Source organism: Apium graveolens, chromosome 10, assembly GCF_009905375.1.
Source record: "Apium graveolens cultivar Ventura chromosome 10, ASM990537v1, whole genome shotgun sequence".
Classification (NCBI taxonomy): Eukaryota; Viridiplantae; Streptophyta; class Magnoliopsida; order Apiales; family Apiaceae; genus Apium; species Apium graveolens.
Genome location: NC_133656.1, coordinates 231949756 through 231960034, shown reverse-complemented (window position 1 = coordinate 231960034; position 10279 = coordinate 231949756). Strand labels below are relative to the sequence as shown.

Sequence of the window (10279 nt, the reverse complement as noted above, 5' to 3'; positions counted from 1 at the left end):
ACTTTAGATTATGGCTTCTCGAGTATTGTGCTACTGATGAAGCTCTAAGCGGCATGCATCCTGGACAGGTTTACATTTGATTCCCTTCTTTAACAGTTTAACTTGTTCAATTGTTTGCACACTGTTTCGGAGCACTTGTGCTTTCAAATTCTTCACCTTGATAGCATTATTAATTTTTAATTTGTTGTTGCAGATGCAATGCTCACTCAATTCAACAGTTAAACCATAAGATGTTATTTTGCAATCTATTAGTGCAAATGCTTTGTTTTAAATTAGTGCAACCATAATTGGTCCAGTGTTGATTGAAATATTTTAGGTGCGAAGCTGCAGGACTAGAAGATGCGTTGTGTAAACGAGTAATGATCACTCCTAAAGAAGTTATAAAACGAAGTCTTGATCCTCTTAGTGCAGCTGTTAGCAGGGATGGCTTAGCTAAGACACTATATTCTCTATATTTATGTTATTAGGGATGGCTTGGCAAGCATATAACAATAGTTTGGTTTTGAACGATTCTGTAATAAAACTAGATACTTGATATTTATGTTGTTAAATATAAGTGTTTAGTTAGTTCATTATTTAATTACCTTCAATGAATAAATACTGATGTCAAAAAAATAATTGTACATCACTTTTAATGAATAAATACTGATGTCAAAAAAACAATTGTACATCACTTTTAATATATAAATACTGATATCTCAAAGGCAATTGTACATCATTTTTAGTGAAGAAAAACCGATGTCAAAATGGTTGATATACATCGATTTTTCCTAAAAAATTGATGTCAAAGACTGACATTTTCAAGTCTAAAAGGAACATAGACATCACTTTGTTTGGGATAAAGCTGATGTCTAAGTGTCAACATAGACATCACCTTTTACTAAATTAAAACGATGTTTAATAACTGATTTTACATCACCAAAATGAAAATATTCGATGTCTATGTGGAAAAAACATAGCTCATTATATGTTTAATTTATTGTAATAGGTGTAATTTATTTACTAAATTATTTATTTCTAACATTTTTTGTAAAAAAACAATGCATGGACATCAGTTTTTTTGCCAGAAACGATGTCTAAGCAAGTAAAGACATCGGGTTATGGCTGATGTCTAGAATAGACATCACAGACATCAACATTGGTTGCCAAACAACATAGACATCGGCCAAAAACCGATGTGTATGGACATTTTTCTTGTAGTGACTCGCTGATACTGCTTGTGAATTGTCATGGTTTCATTTGTTGTTATCGGAGTTACAAGTTTCACAGTCCAGACCTACTACTATCTATTGTGATAATCAGGCTGCTTTAGACATTGCTGTTGATCCGGTCTTTCACCCGAAGACCAAACACTTCGCCATGGATTGTCATTATGTGAGAGAGCAGGTTTTATCTGGTCTTATTCGTCCGGTTTATATTCCCAGCAATCAGCAATTAGCCGATGTTCTGACCAAGGGTCTTCCTCGACAATCTCATTGGCACATTCTTTCCAATTTAAATGTGAAACAGGCTCATTCAATTTAAAATTGAGGAGGGGGAATATTGCACTATATATGTAGCTTATCAGATAATATAGTGTACAAGTGGGTGATATGTCATCCCACATATCATAACAGAATTTTGTTACTAGTTTAGCAGTATATAAGCAAAGCTATCTCTATCTTCTTCTTCAATTCAGTTGAAACAATGCTGTACGGTTTGTGCTAGAAATGAAATGTAATTTTTCTTCCTCCGTCAATTAGTTTGTTGTTCTGTAAATACTTGTTCTAGAGTATTCGTATGAATTCAAGACCTACGACTTCTTATGAAAGTTCTTGAGTACCTGGAATATTAGAGGATTAAATTAGCCTCTAAAGATGGTCGAGGTAAAGAATTTAATACTTAAATAGAATATTAAAATGTTGGCATTGATTAAAATGACGGTTAAATTTCATAATTATACTGAAATAGTTAAAAAAAATTGGTAGTCACTGGACTTGGAATGGAAACTATCCAGTTGGTCAATTATACTTTTGGTGGGGATTTTGGTAATTGCTTTCCAGTTCTGAAGGAGGTGGGAGGCCTTTCAAGTTCATGAACTTTCTAGCTGATCATAGCCAATTTCAGAATCATAGTGTATAGCATACATGAGGAAATGGTTATCTATTGAGCAGTCGGTTCTTAAGCAGAAAGCAAGAATTAAATGGCTCATTGTTGGTGATTCTAATCACAATTTTTGTTTTCCCTTCAATTAAGGAAAGAGTGAGAACAACTAAAATATCTATTTTGTATAATGATAGGGGAGAGAGATTAATTGGAGACGAAGCTATTCAGAGGGAGATCTTGGATCTTTATAAAAAGTTGTAGGGTGCAAGAGCTACTTCTTTGCAAGGAATTAATTTATAGGTCATTCGGAAGGGCCTTAAACTTAGTTTTGAAGTCAAGGCCATGTTGTGTCTTGCTGTTATGAATGGAGAAATTGACCAAGCCTTGATGTGTATAAATGATGATAAAGCCCTAGCTTTAGATAGATAAAATGATGTGTTTTATAAAAAAAGTGGAATGTTATTAAAATTGAGGTGTATGCTGCTGTCAAGGATTTCAGACCAATTACCTGTAGTAATGTGATTTTAAAATTATCTCAAAGATTTTGACCAGGAGAATTCACAAAGTGATTAACGAGGTTGTGGATGATTGTCAAGTCGGGTTCATTCCAGGGCGGCATAAATATTTTGTTTGCTACAGAACTTATTAAAGGTTCTGAAAGAGTTGTTCTACCATCAAGATGTATGATCAAAGTAGATCTCAGGAAAGCATATGACTCCATTGAATGGAGTTTTTCATGCAGTGTGATGGCGGAGCTGGGGTTGCCTACTAAATTTGTTGGATCGGGTTTTAGCATGTACTTCCAAGGTCTCTTATAGCATTTTAATGATAGCAGGCCTTCTCATCCATTTGAAGCTAAAAAAAAAAAGTTGAGGCAGGGAGACCAATGTCTCCATTCTTGTTTTCTAGAGCTGATTTGGTTTCAGTTTCTATGTTATTTATAGCATTTACTCAATTTTCTGTTGTCTCTGAATTGGAAGCTAATCTAGTTGGAGTTACAAATGTTCTTAAACAAGATATTTTGGGGTCTTTACACATTCATGGTAGTGATTTTCCTTGTGTTGCAGATCAACAAGGCTAATTAGTTTGACAGGAATTAATTATTCGACTACTGTATGCAAATCAGTGAATTGGTGGTTGCTACACATAACAAGGATAAATCAAGAATAGATTTAGTGATCTGTCTTGCTGAATCTGGTGGTTGCCAATTACTATTGGTATAAGTGAAGTAAAACAGATTAACAGTAAAACATATTTACGAAAAACTTTTCAAAACTTCCTCAATATCTGGCTTTAGTTACCAGAAAACGGAAGGAATGTTAATATGCACTGCAGTCATAGTTCTACAGATCTACTAGGTAAAACAAGTAAGATAAATGCAGTAACAGAAATGTAGTACAAAATAACACAGCAACTGATGACGAAAAAGTAAATGATTATAAATTTCGGGAATATTCAAGTGCTACAATTTTAATACATTCAAACAGCAACTGAAGTTTCAACAAAGTAAAAATTAATTGCTAAAATTTACATGTAATATCTATCCTCTCCAAAATCTTTATTCCTCCAACTCATGTGTAATAAGAATGAGTTTGTCTAGTGTGTGTTCCGAATAAGAATTAGTTGTTGTCACTCCAAGCCAGCAGGTAGCAGCACATCCATGAAAAAAAAAGAATCCTAATTCGGTTTACCAAGGCTCAGAAAATAATAGTGGCCCTTGCTCTTCCAAGATGATAAACCTGATTCAGGTGATAAACCTACTTGTTCAAATAACTCGTCCTGGCGAAAATTATTCATTTGACGAGATAATGTGGAGCACAGGTGCTTCATGAAACGGGATAAATTATTTAACCAAGGCAGTGAAGTTCTCCTGTACATATAAAACTTATACAACCTATCATATCTGTCAACCGCATCCCACAGATAATTCAGTTGCTTCCAATTCCAAATCTCCGGCAACTTGTCAACAGAATTTGTACTCTTAACATGCCTTATAATTTGTTCACACATCTCATCCCACACTTTATCATCGTAATCACAACGCCTATGCTTCTTCCAATCAATTTCCAGCATCGCGTTCATACAATTGAAATATGCCATATCCCTCCACATCTTCAGCCACAAGTCATCCGAAAAACACCTGTTTTTCCACCACCAGTCATTGGTATTCAGCAACTCCCGCCACGCACGATTAACGCATTCCAGTTTTGCTAGATCCTTGCTTCCTAGATTTTCCAGTACACCGAATATAACTTCAACCGGGAGCGATTTTATAAAACATGTTGCACGAGTTTTCTTTTGACGTTTCTCCATAATCACCGCAACTTCTTCGTTACTGTATTCTTGCAAATTATTATGAACGAGGCTTCTATTTATAATGCTCCTGAGAAACAGATTTATCGTAGCTAGAAATCCTATTTCAATTACAATTCTGAGTTAGGGTAGTTAGAGGGCCTTTCCTTTCCGTGCAAAACACTCAAAAAAGAGAGCGTACGGCGTGTATGGGCCAGCTACAAACTTGGGCCCAAGTTTCTATCTATAAACTATGGAAGCCAACCTTGAGCTCATTATATTATATCCTATATATAACTAGAAGAAATAACCGCGATTCGCGTGATAGTTAAATAATTTTTTTGAGATATAATATATTTATTTTGTTAAAATATTAGGTATCATGGTAAAGACAGACATAGTAAATTTTATTGGTTTAATATTTTGCAATTTTTTTTTGCATATTATAAAATTTTAAGTGCACCTACCTGCTGGTTATTCCTGACAACCCATGTTCTTAATATATGGAATATTCAACGGCTTGAAACTTGAGTTTTAATGGTTCCACTTTCTAACTTCTAAGGACATGTTTGTTTCGTGGGATTTTAATCCCGAGATAATAATCCGGGGATAACTAATCCCATCAAAATTAGTTTTATGGATTAAATAATCATATCCTAAATTTGTTTGGAAGGATTAAGTGTAGGATTGAAATATAATCCTTTAAAACTTTATCCTATGTTTGTTTTGTGGGATAGTATTTGGGATTGTAATATAGTCCTTTAAATTTTCCAATCCTATGTTTGTTTCATATGGGATAACAATGAGGGGATTATAATCTTTTAAAAAATGACTTGTAGGAGGGGATAAAACAATACCTCCTCCCACCAAGCATTAGATGGGATTATAGTCATATCCTCTTCTTCAACAAAACAAACATGGGATAGACTAATTTAAAGGATTATAATTATTCGATAACTCTTCACTAATTTTTTACAAAACAAACATGGAATTGGAAAATTTAAAGGATTATAATCCTATTCCCTGCTTAATACCATTAAACAAACATGACCTAAGTTGTAAAATGATTTATAGTTAAAAAACACATTAAAGTTAACTACTAAACACCTTTTTAAATAACTTATTTATTTAAATGATTCCTTTAATGAAAATAATGTTACCATTCAAATGAATAATTTATTAAAATAAAAAAATTGTTTTTTACATTTCAGCAACTCATAAGTTGCACATAATAGAAAATCACGTAAACAATATTAAACTAAAATTTTTACTTTTCATCTCACAATTTAAGCAACTTTAAATCATAACGAATTATTTTAAGACAACCAACTACCCTCTTAGAGTTATACATTTTTATAAAATTGAAGTCTCCAAGTAGATTGAGAATTTTAGTAAAAAAAAAACAATTTCCTATGTCCCATCCTCATAATTTCCAAAGTTCTGAGCTTGTGTAGGACATCAACCAAAAATTATATTTATTCAACTTAAAATTATATTTATTCAACTTTAGCTTGAACACAAGTTCCAACGGTTGCAGTTAGTTGAAACAGAAGTATCTCCCGGAGACATTTCATTAATTAGCTTTTTACCAAGACATCTAGCAAGCGCTCCATAACAGCATTGAACAAAACCGTAGCTCCTGTGTCATCCTCCACCTGAGAATTAACTCTAAATCTGGTGAAGAAAAGTGTTTTAGAAGTTATTGGCTCAATAAAATAGTATGTTACGCCTTAGCATGGGTGAAAATAACAACATTTACTGACTTCAGATGCGAGAGGGTAGTCAACCGCCTCGCCACAAGATTTGCAGGGCCCTTGGTTCCTAATTAGTATCATGTTCCATAGCTTGATCGTTTTGTGACAATAAAGTAACATATTAATCTTCATCTGTAGCTGCTTCATATATAATATCTTTTACTTCTTTAAACCTCTCTTCTGACAGATCATTGTTGCAAGTATTGTGTACATGTATGTTGAGGATATCTATAAAACAGAATAAGTCTATAATCTATATTGTCTGCAAGGCTATCCAAAACTAATGTGAAACTTGTACAGCGTAGCTCAATGTCTCCCAAAAATGAATTCAGCTCAGCTTACAGAAAAACCATTTCAAACAAAATATAACTATAAGTTTATAAGAATGCGGAAAGGTAAAAGAAAAATCTGAAAAATTTCACATATCAGCATTTGTTATGAATGTGGTTTGATCGTCTTCTAACTCTTCTTTTATTTAACTGAGAGTTAGCAAACATAACTGAAGGTGCAGGTGCTGTCTAATTATTGACGCAGTTCTTTGACATCAACATTCTCTAGAAAATGTGAATTCTGAGAAACCTGAGAGCAAGATTCATGCATCTGACTTCTGAGCCTAGAAGCTCTTTCTGGTTAAGTGAATAAGAACCCCATAAAAAGTACGAAAAATGATCATTTTGTAAAAATGGCTATTTTCATTTAATGTTTTTACCCTATAATGACAAAATTGAATACGGTTGATTATAATAAGACGAGGATAAGTGGCATTTTTGTCTGTAAACTCTTTCTTATACCTTGTCCCTGTACGTTTAAGCCAGTGCTTCACCTGGGTTTGCAAAAATAAAGGCATAAAGTAAAGGAGGGCCCCAAACATCTAGAGTAAGCTACGGATTCACCTTAATAATAAGCCAATCACAAAAGACAAATAAAGATGTTTAGAAAAGTATTAATGTTTTAATTGCTTGAATAAATAGGTTAGGATCTTTTTTAATAGTTTTCGACATCTCTGTTACTTGCACTTCTCTTTTTCACTACTAAACAATGAACCCTTCATAATCTCAATCTCTAGATTGGCAGCTTCCACATTAGATGCTAATATTTATATGTACTTGCACCCAATCTAAACATTTCAGTTGAGAGACATCGGATTGCAATAAAAAATAAAAGATGAGAATTTACAAAGACCAATAGACCATGAATAATGAAAGAGAAGCTGGACAAATAAGTGACGCGAATAGCAAAAATACAACTTATCAAATACAGACACAGTGCAACTTGAATCATCTTACAAAGTCAAGTTCATGGTCACCCAAGACTTAAGTGCGGTCCTTCAGCTAAAACAGTTTAGGCACGATTGGAAGTACCAAGTCGATTGGAAACACAATTATACGAAAAAATTATACCAAATGACAGTGTTTGCTTCAAATATTTCTTTTCTGTTAATGCATAAATATCAAACGATTGAAGTCTTAGCAATAGAAGGCAATATATGTTATTTAGATTAGAGTGGGTTAATATATCTAGCAGGAGGCAATCACTTGATTTAAAAAAATTACAATTAGATTTTACCCAAATTTATCAAAGTGTGATAATCCAGACTGTAGCACTGCAGGATGAAGTATGAAAACTTGATTAGGTTATATGCTTGCTTGGCAAAGCTCCTAATGAAAGATACGGCAACAAAGAATTTTAATTTAAACAAAGACGGCAACGAGAAAAACATGAATATTTCAAAGAAACAACCAACATCCAATGGCCGATTACAATAGAATCAAAATACTTAAACTTCAGCATAAAAAGAAACTCACTTTTCAAAAAATTCTGCCTACAATCATCCCATAAAGAACAGGGCCAAAGTTTTTTGAATCTCTAGACATATACTTGTTATCTCCCTCAATCCACACATGCCCTTTAGGCACCTACACAAAAAACTACGCCTTCGATATATAATCAAACAATAATCAAGAAAATGCCCAAAATTCTAACCTCAATTTCAGATATAAATATGGGTTCAAAAGCTCTGCTTCTTCTTGGAAGCCTAATACCTAAACATCAACCACAAAGCACGAGAAAACAGTGTTAGCTACATTGATTTGTATTCTGGATTCAAATAATATTTCATAAACTGAATTAATTGATGGATTAATTAATTGATGCAAGAAAACAACGACGCATAAAATTATTGAAACATTTATGCATGTGAAAATAGAAAAGAATGTAAAATTAAAGTAAACACCTATTGATTCTCTTTGGTGATGTAGTCATAATAGAGCTTGCACGACATTTCCTAGAAAACATTTGAGTTGCATAAGATGAGATCATTCACCTTATACCTGTACAACCTTTGATAGAAGGAATCCATTTGTGTTGTCTGATTAATATAGAGCTCAACCATAAACCCCCACAATATCAATTTATAAATTTAAAGATTAAATAAGCACTCAATGTAATTATTATGATATTATGTATATCATACCAACCCACTTTCCAATAAGTGAAATCTAAGTGAAAAGCGAACCAATATGATAATAAATAATTAATATCAGATAGCATAACATATGCATCGGAATGGTCACGTATACATGTACAACCTTTGAGAAAAGGAATCCATTTATGTTGCCTGATTAATATAGAGCTCAACATAAACCCCCACAATATCAATTTGCAAACTTAAAGATTAAATAAGCACTCAATGTAATTATACAGAAATCCACCTGAAAAGCGAATCAATAGGATAATAAATAATTAATATCAGATAGCATAACAGAAGCATCAGAATGGTCACGTATAACAGACATTTAAACATATGAAAAAGGTAAAATAAATTACAAATAATCTGCATGTTGAATCAGCTGTGTTTGAGTAAGGCAGGGCTTCAGATTTTTTCTTAGCTTAATAATGGGGCAAAGTTCTTGAAAATGAAAAAAATAAATAAATACTTAAACACTAATTTTTTCAGTTAGCAACACAAACCAACTAACTAAAACTCAAAAAGATTCAAACTTCACTATAAAAATTACACCTTCAACACATAATCAAACAAAAATCAAGAAAAGGCCCAAAATTCTAACCTCAATTTCAGATATAAACATGGGTTCAAAAGCTCCGTTGTCTTCACTTGCAAACATCATTCTTCTTGGAAGCCTAGTGTTAGCCCCATTGATTTGTAAAAGTTTGTAGACTGTATATTTATACAGATGATTTTGTGTGGTTTGGGAAGGCAGGAAGATCATAACTGATAATTGAATTCAAAATTGACGATTTTACTTTATATAGATATATAGATATGTTCAGATTCAGTGGATAACTATTTTTTTTAAGATAACAAAGTAACTATTTCTCCTAGGTTCATGTATATAACACGGTTCATCAATTTTAATGACGGGTTCTGTAGTTTTTTGTTCTTTATTACTTTAGCTTTATGTTATCCAATTTTGACCTCTGTTTTGTATTCTTTATTTTGTATTCTTTTAACATGTGTGTTAAGTCTTTTAAATATTTTACATTATAATATTCTTTTTGCATCTAGTAAATATGTGTTCTATATTTATTTTTATGTAATTTTGTAATTTTTATTGCACAGTTCAGTGAAAGTTTAACATATTCTGTAATTATTTTGTGTAGAGGATATTTTTTATTAGTTTTCTGTATTTTTTAACATTGTTATGTTCTATAGTAATTGTTTGTTCTTTAAAATTCTAATCACTAGTATTTTTTTTAAGAGTTCTATTTGTTTATTTTATGTGCCGTATATTTCTATATACTTTTGTTCTTTAAATTTTGATATGTTATCTAATTTTTTCAGTCCCTATTTTTATTTTATGTGTTCCGAGTATTTTCGTGTTCTATAAATTTTCTTGTATACTTTGTGTGTTCCTTAATTTGAAATACCTTTTATTTTTATATTCTTTTATTCGTACTTATGTGTTCCGTAAATTTTAATGTTTTGTATATATTTCGTGTTTCTTTAATTTTAATGTGTTATGTAATTTTTTATGTTCATTAATTTTAATTTATGTGTTCATTAATCTTATATTTCACAATATATTTATATCTTATAATTTATATTTTACGTTCACTAATTTAAATACTTATATAACACATAAACACACATAAATTTTTACATAACACATAAAATTTTATGTTTTCTT

The 10279-nt window shown here is 31.9% G+C and overlaps 1 long non-coding RNA gene across 4 annotated transcripts; it reads right to left on the bottom strand.

Moving 5' to 3' along the window:
* Nucleotides 1-5630: 5630 nt before the first annotated feature.
* LOC141693379 (uncharacterized) lies at nucleotides 5631-9494 on the bottom strand. 4 transcript variants are annotated; one of them, XR_012563098.1, is made up of 4 exons: nucleotides 9200-9494; nucleotides 8365-8470; nucleotides 7937-8173; nucleotides 5631-7734 (listed from the first exon to the last, which is right to left on the bottom strand). It is a non-coding gene; the product is annotated as an uncharacterized LOC141693379 (long non-coding RNA). The 4 variants fall into 4 exon arrangements; XR_012563099.1 differs by having other exon boundaries at nucleotides 5631-6954; XR_012563100.1 differs by having other exon boundaries at nucleotides 5631-6359.
* Between the last annotated feature and the right edge of the window lie 785 nt (nucleotides 9495-10279).